Raw genomic sequence first — 15,202 nt, 5'->3', positions numbered from 1 at the left:
CCTTTTTAAATCAGTGCATTAAATATGTCACCGTAAAATTTTAAATATCGTTAAATTATAATCTAAACCGATCCCCGGCTTAAGAGTAACAACGCACAATATGTCGCGATGGCAACATGCGCGGCTGTTTATTCTTCTATTCTTAATAGAGCCGTATTTTCTGAGGAAAATGTAGACATGTGGCGGCGGCCAGCTGAGCGGCCGCATAACGGGACTAAGCGACCTTCACCCCACGCCCGCGCCTGCCGTTCACGATAGTTGTTCGCGATGGTTCCTCAGCCTTCACTCCGCGGCGACTAGCAACGACGACGGATGTGCGCTGTTTTTGCCTTGTATTATTATTATATTGTAACGAGCGAATTAAAGGCCTCCATCGTGGATAATAGTATTTTTATTTCAACGCTCAAACATCCACAGACACTATTTTACTCTTTGGTGATATATTACACATTCAAATAACTTGGAGTTGCGCATAATCATCCTCGTTTATACCCTGAAGAATTGCCTTCTGATATAGTGTACCTATGTGGCTAAAATTAAACCAATGGCAGACTAACGATAGTGTCATCGACAACGGGCTGTTTCACGTTTATGACAGCGACATAGCCCTAACACGTTACAATAGAAATGTATCCTGAAAAACAAAATATTCCACACCCCATTCAACGACACCAAATAGCGCAAGCTCTTCACAAGCGCTAATAATACAATATCTTTGTGAAGATCAAATAATATTTCCTCTTTAATAGCCATAAAGTAGACGCGAATAATAAACACGTCCATAAACCGCATTCGGTAGGAGCCATACGTCTCTTTCAGTGCAACAATTTAGATACTCTTGCTAAAATAGAAAGTCTTGTTGTTAAAGAAAAGAAGCATTTTATGTATAAAAAGTACCTAAAATCTTCTATTACCAAAGTATATAAAGTTCCCAATCACACAACGAGAAAGACAAAATACCAAAGAAAAATTCCTACTAGGAACTATTTGGGCTGAGACGCACGTAGGAATTTTCTACGTGCTTCTCAGCCTGTTGCAAATGTAATTGGAGCTATCGACTGTACACATTTAAATCGTCGCACTAACTCTCCACGAAGAAGCTTTTAATGTGGTCATGATGATGGCCATTCTTTAAACGTGCAAGCTGCATGAATTTGAATTTTTTAAAATTTAAAAAATGTTGAAATATTCTTTATTTTTTAAGATGTGACTTGTTTATTCTAAACATAAATGAAAAATGGCCAAGAGCAAAGCATGATGCCCACATATGGGCAAAGTCCCTAGCGTCGCGTCGTCGTCAGAAAAAAGCAATTTCTCTTAAAAAATCAAGTTAAAATTAATGTAAGTACTTACAAATATGCTAAAAAATAGTGGGACATTTTAAGCGTAGTACAAATGCAACGGATATGCTTCTTAAATTTCAACTTAAAAACATGACAGAATGTGGTGAACCAAAAAGGTTAATCCAACAAGTACCTACGAGATGGAACTCTACCTTTTATAATTTATATGTTCCGTCGCTTTGTATTACTGAAGGAGGCTATAAAACACTGTATAACACTTATTGAAAGAGAATGGCCAATTATACGTTCAGAGGATTGGGATATCATGGAAGAGGTATGCAAAAGTACTTCAGAATATAAAACATCGATTCGGAATATAAAACAAAAACGAACTCTGAATTTTCGCATCATTTCGGAATCACCATCACCATCACCTGCAAGCAGTACAATTAGTTCCAAAAACGTATCCAACCCAGCTGTCGCTTGCACCAATCTCTGTTACTCAGCCAACAGTTACCTCACATCAAGTGCGAATTGATATGAACAACCAGTATTCACCAGCTGAAGAAAATTACAATGTTTTAAAAAGTAATAAAAACCTTGTGAGTGCTAGTTTCCGGTATGATCTACGACTTCTGGCTTTATGGTGGGGACGATACTTTGAGGGGCATCCAATTTACAGAAGAAGAGGAAAGCTTGGGAGTGGGCAGTAAAGTGGTTATTGCGCTTTGCAAAACTGTCCAAAAGAAGGGTAGTGTCATTTACTTCGACAACTATTTCACTTCTTTGGAACTGGTATATATATTACGAGAGAATTATGGGCTATTTAGTTTGGGAACTGTTCGACAAAATATAAGTTAACTTCGGATAAAACTTTAAAAAAGAAGGGAAGAGGCGCTTTTGCTCAAGTATTCTGCAATGAACATAAGATAAGTATTGTAAAATGGTTCGATAACAAACAAGTAACGTTAGTAAGTTCATATATATGTGGATGCATATCCACTGGAAAAACTCAAGAGGTTTAGGAAACGGAGGGTCGTGTTGATGTCACTTGTACTTAAATTGGTAAGCATTATAATCGCCACATGGGTGGCGTTTTTTGATGATTTTAAAGAGCTTGATTTGACTAAACGAGCCAATAGAAATAATCGTCCTCTAGAGCTTAAGCCGCTTTATCAGTGCAAATTGGATATATCCGATAGAAAGAAAAGTGACGTGCGGAGCTTTATTGATGCTGGTTTGATAACTAGTTAAATAAAGTTTGTCAAATAAAGTTGCCACATGAAAATCTTTTATTTCATAAATATAAATAATAAGATAATAATGCCATCAGATTCTGGTAGTATACAATCAAAACGATTTGACATCAAAAAAATGTTTTTAAATTGTTGAGAGATTGATTATTATTTTTAGTGAAAAGTAATTTTTTAATTGTAAAAAAAGAATTCAGGTTTAATTTAAATAATTTAATCGATCGAACAGTTACAGACTTTTGTAATAATCACTATTTTTCGATTATATTTAGATTTCGTTCAAACGTAAATTATGGAGCTTTAAAATATTTCTTTTTTTAGACCAAACTATGGTGTTGACGGCAGCGGTCGAAATACACCGGGAAAAAATAAAACAGGACCCAGTAAAGAACGAACTTCATAAAAAAGGAGCTTAAAAGACAGAAGAAGCATTTTGAGAAGATAAAAGAATTAACTGAAGAAGAAAAAGACGCCAGACGAAAGCGATGGAGAACAAAAAAGAAATCAAAAGGAAAAGAAGAAGTCATTAGGACAAGGGGAGGCTGCAGCTAGACAGCAGTACAGCTACCAAACCTTCCGCCAAATGGTATTGTCGTAATGGGCAATGCGCCATACCACAGCAAGCAAATGGACAAACTCCCAACACTGGCCGCCCGTAAAGACGTGATGCAAAACTGGTTAAACCAAAAAAATAATGACGAATACGACGCCAGAATGACCAAAAAAAGAACTATATTTTTTGGTAGTTCAAAATCGTCCACCAAAAAAATATTATGTGGATAAATTGTTTCACGCAAATGGCCACGAAGTATTGCGACTGCCTCCTTATCAATGTGAATTGAACCCCATAGAATACGTGTGGAATTTAATAAAGCAGAAAGTCGCGGCAATGAATGTAATCCAATCTGAAAAAGAGATTGAGGGATTAACCCTTGAGGCGATTCACTCAATAACTGCCGGCGACTGGAAGAGAGAAGTCAATCACATTGACCGATTGTCCGACCGAATCAGTATTGGGAAAAAGAGAGACTAGAATTCCAAGAAAGGAGATTAATTATAAATGTTGGGGAAGACAGCGATTCTGATTCTGAAAATATGTCATGGTACGACGAAATGTCAGGAATCGAAGAAATGGATGTTGATTATGACGATAATTGATAAATAATGTAATGTAAATAAAGCACTCAATAATTTTTACACCTTATCGTATTTTTATTATCCCTTCGAAATTTAGATACCCGAGAAAAGGGCGGGTGACGTCACAATTGACAGGGGTTTAGTCTAGCTTGGTCGCGTAATAAACTATAACTTGGGTTTTTATTCTAAAACGGAAGCCAATACAAAAATCACAAGTGACACTATACGGCCTTTTTTTAAAACATATTTTTCCAAATAACTACCTTAATTACTCGCATGTTTTTATTAATTAATTAAAGCTAGATAATCAAGCTATTAGATGAAATTGAAGCATCGACTTAGGGGCCGTAGATTATTTTAAAGCTGTTTTCAAAGACAGTTTTATGACCAGCCTAGCGGAAATGACCAATATGCAAGCCCAACAGCCGCATTAGAAAATGGAAAGAAACAAATGTGGCTGAATTGTGGACGTTTTTGGGCATACTTTTTTTTTATCGGCACCGCTAGGTTGAGTAAACTTTCGGATTACTGGAAGAAAAGTCCTTTCATGAAATTTAACATTAATAAATATATGTCTAGGGACAGATTTCTGCTCATTTTAAGATGTCTTTTTTTCAATACTACTTATGAATCTATTATTAAATACTCAAAAATTTATTACTTGTTAAATTATTTTAATGAAACGATGAAAAATTTAATTTATCCCGAAAGGGAATTGAGTATTGACGAATCGATGGTTGGATTTAGAGGACGTGTAGTAATTCGACAATATATTAAAAATAAAAGGCGTATGGCATTAAGTTGTATGTTTTGGCCGATTCTAAAGGACTAGTCCATAGAATCCATATGTTTAAAGGTTCCTCCGATACTGAAGTTAGTGGTGTAGGCCACGTTAATAAAGTAGTCATGACACTTTTAAAGGATTATTTAAATAGCGGCCATTCCATTTACAAGGACAATTTTTATAAGTGTCCAGTTAGCCGAATTATTAATAACAAAAACAACATACTGCACTGGAACTTTGCTAGCCAAAAGAAAAAATAATCCAAAAAGTGCTGTGGCTAAAAAACGTTTGAAGGGTGGAAATATTTTTAGGTATAATTGAAAAGGTGTTTGTGTCGGTAAATGGAAAGACAAGAGAGACATGATCACTATTTCCACTGAGCTTTTTACAAAATAATTAAATCATTGAGAATTATAGGATATAAATATTATTTTCAAATAAAACTAGGCAGTATGGTCTGATGACTACAGCTTGTTGAATGGCCATAAACAAAATAGATGCTATGTTGTCGTTTTCAATTTAGCCGTTGCATTGTGGGATTAAAAATTATGGAAAGTGAAGAATTTCTATAAGTATTCATATTTTTTTTAACTAAAAATACAAAGGTTTAGCTGTAATATGTTTATTATAAGTAGTTCTTTGACGTAATTAGTGCCATAGATATAATTTTCGAACCGATAGGTCCTATTACATATTTATAACCTTTTGTTAGACATGACGAAGGCACAAACCCCAGCGACTGGGTGCCATCGCAGTCACTGCCTGCTGACTACGGCGGGCCCGGGCGAAGTGCCGAGGGCAGCGGCGAGCCCGCGAGATGCAGCAGCGGCGATTCGAATATGACGGCTCTGCTGCAGGCTGCGAAGAGAGCCGTCCTAATTATAGACGACCGTCCCGCCAAACAGCCATGCCGACCGGAGCTACCGACGACGACGCCCAAAGGCAAAGGAGTGGGCAAGAAAACAAAAAAATAAATGTATTATTTTAAGTTTTTTTTATTGTGTTTTTGATTTGTGTCACAAATCAATGTCAATAATTGGCTACGTATGGTCACGAAAGTCGGAAAGCGAGTTGTGGTGAGTACACCACGAACGACTACTCGTGTAATGTAACAAACGAATATCGCTTGGTCAAAGAAAAGTCAGTGTATAAACACCCTTACCGACCCATATTTTCGACGCCCTCGAAACAATAGAGATGAACAATGAAGGCACAGGTGCAGCCCGCCGCACACGAAGTAAGTTTTGTAAGAACGACGCGTCCACCAAGGAGAGGGCGTGGTCAAACACGTTCCAGGCAGGGGTTTCAAACAGCAAGGGTTGAACATAAACGAAGAACCGAAGGTGCAAAGACTACTGTTAAAATCGACGAAATGATAAAGTCTACGTTGCATCCAGGAGCGAAGTCAGGTGATGACCTGCTCGCTAACATTAAATGACATTAAATGACGTTAATGATGTGGCCTATGAATATTTCAATCGGAAAAATAAATATTCCTCTACAGTGTCTACACTTGCAAGCTCTGAGAACCAAATAGATCCTGATTTACATTTTCTACAAAGTGTTCTTCCGGACATGAAGTTAAATGACATTTAACCAAGAAATTTTAATTAAAAAAGAAATTTTAAAATTGGTATACTAAATCTATGTAACAAAATTCTTAACGAAAAATCATACGATACACAACTAACTAATCAACCTTATCATCAAGTAAATCCCCAAAAAACAAATGAAGGTAATATTCCACCGTTCTCTCCAAACAGCCCTGCAACTCCAGGACAATCTCCATTGAACAGAGTGACACATATTATGTTGAACAATTTCTATGAAGACAACTTTTCATCACCACCAATATTCATCGTAAAATTGTACACTTTTGATAATAAATGATTATTTGATTATAATACTGTTTTTTTTTCAACATACCTTAACGTTATTAACAGTCTTTCTTCTGGACAAACGGGTTCCCTGTAGTTTGTACATTTCTTCTGAAGGTGCCATTTAGTCCTTTGCAGTAGAAAATGGAAACATTGTAGAGACATTTTGTATACATCACAAAAACGATCAGGATAATTTGTTACGTCTCGCATAGATAGGTAAAGTCTTGAATTTTGTCCCCGTCGCCACACAGGATGAACCCAGTACCGTCGAGGCACCTGCATCTGTATATTTATTAATTGTACGAGAGCGAGAGCGTCCTCGTCTTCGGACGACGACATGGCTCAATATCTAGCAATCGACTAAACGTGCCTACCCTATGTGCCTGACAGCGCCGTATCTGCGCCAGGTCCGCGCCAGGTCCGCGCCAGGTCCGAGCCATGTCCTAGCCAGGCGCCAGATTGGTGTGCTTCGCGCCTAAGATAGGTGAAAATCACAATCTAAAGTCTATAACGCCACCTTAACTTCATTGCTGTGTCTTACCACGAAATTGTGGTGCCAAGTGTTTATGCGCAGTATCGCGTATTTTTAGCTGTATTAGAAGCAAAGTTGCAAAGTTTAAAGACTTCTTACCCGCTGCCGGCCCGAAACACTGATTTAGTGTATGATTATCAAGTCAATGCAGATCTGTTGCATGTTGCACAGACAGTAACAATTGCTCCGGAACCGATAAAACGATTAATTAACGCAGTCGGCATTATCAGTTATGATGAAGGGGTTTATATCCCAGCCGTATCTAGGGTTGAAGACGTTGATAGGGGTCGTTTCATCCCACAAGCGCAAAATATTATGTTCTCGCCTTTGAGGAAGACAGTTGAGGCGCTAGCTAATCCTGCAACACCAGAGCGGTACAGACGCCGTTTTATTGAGAATAATTGGCATAATCATTTACTGCAAAATGCAGACGAAATAATTCCTGCTAATTATACAACTGATAATTTGCGAGATGATATCGCACTGTTAAGTCCTTATCTAAACAAGCAAAACACCTGCCGGTTTGTGTGAAGGGAAATCAAAACCACCGATCCAAATGTCGATCGAAGAACTACAACTACCTCACTTTTGTAAAATGTTCCACATGTAATATTTTCCTAAGTTTAATTTAGTGTTAATAGAAATAAGCAACTGCTTTTATGAGTTTCACATTTCAAAAAATGATTATGCAAGTCACGTTTTGGTATCATTTAAACCCACTCTGGGTTCTAATAATCTATGATACCCCCCTACTTAGGGACGTGTCACCCCTGACAGGATTTTTTGTATTATTACTTTTGAAATTGACATTTTTTGTTTTATGGCATTCAAATGCTTTATAAATATAAATTTAAGATGAATGATGATGATGATAATAATTTTCAAGAATATTCTAGATTACACGGCAGGTTTCATGGACTATACAACGAACTGTACTAAATCCCATTCGGTAATTGAATGCTAAAGTTTTGAAACTGACTCTTGTTATTTTAAAACCTGAAAAGAAACATTATATATTTAAAAATAGTTTAGTTCCCTGTTAAAAATATTTAAATGATACCAATTTAAAAAAAATATTATAATTTTGAAAATTTAGAATAAATATACCTAGGCACTTTTGATAATCATATTTTAAATCATGGGGTTACGAAACATTATACATAATATCACCTATGTTGCGGCCCGCGGGTGCCGGACACATACGTTGAACTAATTAACCATTCATTTATATGTTTATTATATTATTTTCAGCTCAAGAATGTCTCAAGATGTGGACGAATATCAGAAACAACTATCGAAAAGGGATGAGAAATAGAAGAAGCAAAAGTGGTGAGTCTGTAGTGTGTAAGCATATAATCTATCCTAATTGTTGCATCATTTATCATGTACACGTATTACCCAAATAAATCGATATTTAAGCAATAATTAATACGAATAAAGGTGCAGTCTTAATCATGATCTCGTTGTTTTAATTCGTCTCCTAATACACTCCGTACATGGCGACCCTGCCAATAGTCGACCACCCGCGCGACTTGGTTCATTGATACCACGTTACCTTATATAGACTGGAACTTTTATTAGACTTTGTGCATCATGAAAGAAATAATCAAAGTTATGATTATGGAGGAATTAGAAAAAAAAAAGAAATGGATCAGATAAGTACGTGGTGATTCGAGTGTTCTATATATGTATCTTCAAATAAGAGTCATGGGTAACCAAAAACCACTGCAAAACCACAAAGGCCTATAAAACAAAAAAGAGAACTCCGATTCTTGAATACATTTTTACAAAATAGAGCGCAGGTATCTAATTTAGATTCTTCTTCCGAGGAGACACAATATTATTTCTTGGATTCTCTTCAATCACGGCCACAGTCACAAATGTCGCATTCAGATTCCCAAACGTCGCGTCCTCAATCACAAAACATAACCACAGCTGAGATATTAAAAGAATAATATATGGATTCTAAAAATAAAGATGAACATCATAATATGATGTTCATCTTTATTTTTATTATTGTCGCAAAAACTCAAAGAGATTCTATCTTCCTCAAGAGTTTCGAAACTTGTCGAATTTGTACAAAATGTACAAAGAAAAAATGTTAAGTGAATACAGAGCGGCGGTGGGGGAAAAAGTATTTCAAAATATTTTTGGTGAGTTTAATATAGGGTTTCACATCCCACGTAAGGACAAGTGTTATGCAAGTTCCAAAGGGTCAGGTTTCATTGTTTTTCTATAAATCTCGGATTAATTGTTTAAATTTCACTATAAGTGATTTAAGCGCACAAGACATGATTTTTTTTTTTTTTTGATGAAATAGAAGGTAAAAGGGGTGCTGTGGAAATAGGCTCCTGTGTTTTGTGGTATATTGAAACTTTATTACAAAAACATCCAGATAAAGACATTGAGATTATTTTCTATTCTGATAACTGTGGTGGACAGCAGAAAAATAAATACTTACTATCTGCCTATGCTTATGTTGTTGTTACTAAAAGAGTAAAATCAATAACACATAAATTTCTTATACGTGGTCATTCTCAAAATGAGGGCGACAATGTTCACAGCGTTATAGAGAAACAGATCAAAAGACACATAAAATCTGGCCCAATATATACCCGCAACAGTATTGTACTTTGATTCGGACAGCGAAAAAAACCGGAAGTCCTTACCAAGTAGAAGAGATGACACATGAACAATTTTACGACACGAAAATGTTACAAGAGTGGGGAACTAATTTCAATTTAGATGAAGACCGTAACCAAGTTAAATGGCAAGATATAAAAGTCTTAAGGGTAGAAAAGGAGAATCAAGGAGCATTTTTTATAAAACCTCATTTTCAGATGATAACTATAAAAGGTGTCTGTGCGCAAACGGCGAACCAAAGACGATCAGATAGTTTTTACGGGTCTTAAACAAGCTTACTCTCAAAAAATACCTCTCTCAGAAGCAAAAGTAAAATATATTAAGGAACTTATAACCAAAAACGCTATTCCACAATGTAGTGTTTGAGTAAAGTATAGGTACTATATCCCCGGATGTCTCGGGTTCGCGGGTAGTGGGGAACATAGTCACGCAGCAGCCTCGGGCGTGAGCGGACGTGTGTTTACCCTAGCTACTGGCGACGTAACGAGCCATTCCCATCCACTGCGTATACGAGTGTGAACTCGTATCTACATTTGGCAACGAGGATAAAGGTCAGACTTATAATTTTAAATAATTATTCTTAGAATTTATAAAAATAAGGGAGGTAGATTACTAATGTTAATTACGTTACGTTTTGCTTTTGTTCAAGTCGTAAGCGATAAACATGATTTAGGCTTTGAGTTTGACACATAGGATGCGTACGTACGCGACGTCAAGGCACATAATTAAAACGTAACACTAACCTGACGCCGCGCTAATATGTCAAATGTGTTGTACCAGAATATTTTCTATGGTTGTAATGCGCAGTAACTATACTGCTAAACAGATTACCAAGCGCCAGCGCTGGGTGTACCTACTCAGACGCTTGACGTCTAAAGTTATAATTTTCATAAAATTTATATTAGTGTCCGACAAAACATTTGCGTTCTAATGTATTTGAGTAAGTATATAATTATTGTAAAACGGATATTAATAGTTAGGAAAAAACCTAGCGTGTACAAAATTATTGTATTATGATAATTCTTACTTATATACCTACTCATGACACAAACAATGATATTCTGCTAAATGATTTCTCTTTATAACATGCTCTTAATAGCTTCACCTACTTGTATTAAGTTAGTCCTTCAGACTAGATTTTAACCCATTTTGAACGGGCAGATTTGGTTCGTATACTTATCAGGGATCGGTGGTAATGCAATAGTTAATGGTTTGCGAGTTTCTAGGCTACGCGTTGGTGTATAGGGCTTTGCTTAGCGAGGCACTAGTCAATCTGTGTGACATGAGCAGAGCGTGACACTAAAGCTACGCGGTGCTAAGTACGTGCACTGTCTGCCAAAGTTATTATATTATGTAGTTACCAACATGAGGTTAAATAAGCCAAACAAAGCGGCCAATGATTTTGTATCATAAATTTTGTAGATTGTATTAAATATTATGATTTAATTATGTAATTGCTGCGCTCTGTTTTATAATAGTAAATAATATGTACATTTATAGGGCTGTAACTACTTATTATAAATAATAATTATATTTTATAATATAGTCGGTATCAGAGCAATTAATAAATATGACATGATGATTTGTTTCGAAATAGAAAAACTTTATGTGCCACCATAAAGAAAAAATGCAATACTTCTCTAATAAATATTACCTATATGACACTGTGTTTTTCTAGCAGAGATAGAGACAGACATATATTTCTTTATATAATATGTTGTCGTAAAAAGTAAATGAAGACGTAACTAATTCCTCTTCTACGTATAAGTTGTTCAAATATTATACTTAATTCATATAATATCCGCCTACTGTACCATAACCTCTTTTGCTGTTATTTATTGTCTTTCTGTCAACTTCATCTGTGTGTACAATAAAGTATTTTTATTATTTATTATTATAACACTCTTTACGCGTGCACACTGCACAGTACCCGCTGCAGCTGTACACATTTGTATGGCCATAAAACTATTTAGAGTATTTAGTCGGAAGTTTTATGTAGGTACTACAACTTATACTTACTGGATACAAAATCTATTAACTGTACTGTAGTATCTTATAGCTATATAATTGTGTACCGACTAAATGAAATAAAATAATATTATGTAAGTAGTTTCCAAAAGAAAGATATAACTTTACCTATAATTGATCTACGCTTGATCTACGTATTTCGCTTAATATTAAGCATGCAATTGTAAATATTAATTTTATATTCGATAAATATATACATTATACATACTGGTTGACCCGACAGACGTTGTCTTAATTACGAATATGAACGGTCAAACGCGTAGTCTTCTAATTATTAAATAGCGCCATCTATTGAATACTTACTCAATCCAGTCAATAGATGCCGCCATATTATGTAAGTATCGATTGGAGTTAACAGATACACAGAGAACTGACTGTCAAATAATTAAAAAAAAAATATATATATATATATGTATATTTTTGCGACTATAAACTGAAATGTAACCTATCCTATCTTCAAGTTAGACGAGACTGCACACTGGGTGCAAATCAAATTTAAAATAATAATAATGAATAAAATTATTGTTTATGCAAGATGTATAGGCAGTACGAGCCTTCATTAAATGTAAATCGTGCGTGATTGGTTGTATAGGCAGTACGAGCCTTCATTAAATGTAAATCGTGCGTGATTGGTTGTATAGGCAGTACGAGCCTTCATTAAATGTAAATCGTGCGTGATTGGTTGTATAGGCAGTACGAGCCTTCATTAAATGTAAATCGTGCGTGATTGGTTGTATAGGCAGTACGAGCCTTCATTAAATGTAAATCGTGCGTGATTGGTGACATAGGCAGTACGAGCCTTCATTAAATGAAAATCGTGCGTGATTGGTGACAAAGGCAGTACGAGCCTTCATTAAATGTAAATCGTGCGTGATTGGTGACATAGGCAGTACGAGCCTTCATTAAATGAAAATCGTGCGTGATTGGTTGTATAGGCAGTACGAGCCTTCATTAAATGTAAATCGTGCGTGATTGGTTGTATAGGCAGTACGAGCCTTCATTAAATGTAAATCGTGCGTGATTGGTTGTATAGGCAGTACGAGCCTTCATTAAATGTAAATCGTGCGTGATTGGTTGTATAGGCAGTACGAGCCTTCATTAAATGTAAATCGTGCGTGATTGGTGACATAGGCAGTACGAGCCTTCATTAAATGTAAATCGTGCGTGATTGGTTGTATAGGCAGTACGAGCCTTCATTAAATGTAAATCGTGCGTGATTGGTGACATAGGCTGTACGAGCCTTCATTAAATGTAAATCGTGCGTGATTGGTGACATAGGCTGTACGAGCCTTCATAAATTGTAAATCGTGCGTTATTTGTTATATAGGCTATATAAATGGCCTTCATAAATGGTAAATTGTACGTAATTGTTAGCTGTAGGCAGTATGAGCCTTCATTATATTAATGTAAAGCATACGTACCGGTGTTATCACATGAAATCAAACCTGATTTTAGGTTGTGCCTATTGGACTAAAGAATGACTAACTTACTTTCCCTCCTGGTATACTCGACCTAGAAGATGACAATACAACACTTGCTTTTTGTTGGAAAAGATGGAAAGGGTGTTCTTGGATTTTCTTGGATGCGCGAAAGGCGCCGAAAAGAATAGGGCCACTTTGTTATTGTTAAATGGATCTGAGTTACAGGAGACTATTTACAGTCTACCTGAAATATATGTAACTGATTCTGAAGGAGTCGGTGTAGTTATTTGCCACAGCTATAGGAAAATAAGACGAGAAGCTATAATGGGGAGTCTATGTTAGCACTGCCGCTGCTAGGACACCAGCTCAGCTGCGTACAGTTCGGAACATGAGGCATCATTTCACGGATAAAGATACGACTAGATTGGTTTATTAACTACTTTCATGGCATAAGGTTACTGGGACAAGGGTTACAAGGAGATGGACATTGTTATCACATAAGGAACAAAAATAAAATTGACATGCTATTTTTCCGGCTATCTAATGGGTCAAGATATAATATATATAACTGTTTTGGAATAGAACTCCTGATAGACTTAAAGAGTTTAATATTGGTAATTTTAAAACTTAAATATAAAACGTATTAGTTCAGTGAGCCTAGTACAGCATTAAGGAATATAATATGTATTATGGAGAATGAAAAGCCATGGAGGCTTGTCGCGTGGGATCCACGGGACAGTTCTTTGGCATCATCATTATGTTATATTTACATACCCTACTGTTATGTTAAATTAAAATTTTATATTGTCATGATGTTAGAGGAGCAGCTAAAGAGTTTCTTGCCGGTCCAATCATGGATGCTGCTTTCCGAATTGGTGGTAAAGTGTGAAATTATGTTACGACGGTTCAAAAGAGCTTCTAGAAGAAGTCTTATTGAATGAATAAATGTTGGGTTTGTGTTTTTAATTATCGAAAGGTATATGTTCAACAAACATAACATAACATAACAGAAAGAAGGAGAGATATTCGAGAAGTTGTAGGAAAACTGCGGAACCAAGCTGGAAAGTTGAATATACAAACAAGCTCGGAAGAACAACTGATGAAATGAAATTCTTTTGGAAAACAAGGACATTCTCTGGAAGACAGAAAATAAAGATAAAAAATAAAGATAAAATTTCCTCTCGGTTGTATAACGAACAAGAATTTGACAATTCCGATGTTAGGGAAGGAATTAAAAAACAATAGAAAATAACATACAGATAGAAAGAGGTGATTTTGAGGTCAATAACAGGTGATAAAGTATATGTAAAGGAGATGTAGAATCAACAAAGCTAAAAACAGTGTAATATTTATGGCTATTAAAATATATAATAAAATACCGGACAATTTCAAGGAACTACCAGTAAATCTTTTCAAAAATAAACTGACGAACTGGCTAATGTTAAAACAATTTTATGACATTGAAGAATTTATGACTTTGAAGTGAGAAGATTGTGTGATAAGTGTGTGATTTAATCGTGTAAATCGTAGTGCGTTCGTGTAATTGTGAAAATTGAATTGTGTGTATATTTAAATAATAATTAGACTAATCAACTTTCTGTTTAATATTTGCACACCCAATCAATGGGTATTGGGTAGAATGTGTTAGCCACATAATATTGTAATTTAAAGATCTATAATTTGTACTACATTCTTGCAAATAAATATAATTTGAATTTTGAATTTGAATTTGATGAAGAAGCGTAACAAACTGATAGCAAACTTTAAATCAACTCGAAACAGTGTAGAACGATTAGAAGGTGGATACGTACTTGTCAGAAATGTGGATACTAGCCAAAAGCATAGAAGTAATGTGACTTAATAAAAACAGAGGGGGAATGGAATGGAAGCGGTCCAGAAAGTTCAGGATAGAGGTGGAGACAACGGTGATGTAAATGAAAGCGAAGAATACCGCTAATGAAATACCTAACTAAATCAGTCTGATAGCTTTCTATAATGTATGTTTGTTGTAAACAATTATATTTAAATAAAAGAAAAAATAGAATAAGGAAGGGATGTAGTGTTTGAGTAAAGTATAGGTACTATATCCCCGGATGTCTCGGGTTCGCGGGTAGTGGGGAACATAGTCACGCAGCAGCCTCGGGCGTGAGCGGACGTGTGTTTACCCTAGCTACTGGCGACGTAACGAGCCATTCCCATCCACTGCGTATACGAGTGTGAACTCGTATCTACACACAACAG

The 15,202-nt window shown here is 35.8% G+C and overlaps 1 pseudogene; it reads left to right on the top strand.

Annotated features, from left to right (window-relative positions):
* The first annotated feature begins 8,051 nt into the window (after positions 1 to 8,051).
* On the top strand, positions 8,052 to 8,845 carry LOC123702191 (annotated as a pseudogene).
* Positions 8,846 to 15,202: the final 6,357 nt, after the last annotated feature.

Source organism: Colias croceus, chromosome 23 (genome assembly GCF_905220415.1).
Source record: "Colias croceus chromosome 23, ilColCroc2.1".
Classification (NCBI taxonomy): domain Eukaryota; kingdom Metazoa; phylum Arthropoda; class Insecta; order Lepidoptera; family Pieridae; genus Colias; species Colias croceus.
The sequence above is the reverse complement of the archived record's forward strand: the minus strand, read 5'-3'. Positions and strand labels throughout refer to the sequence as shown.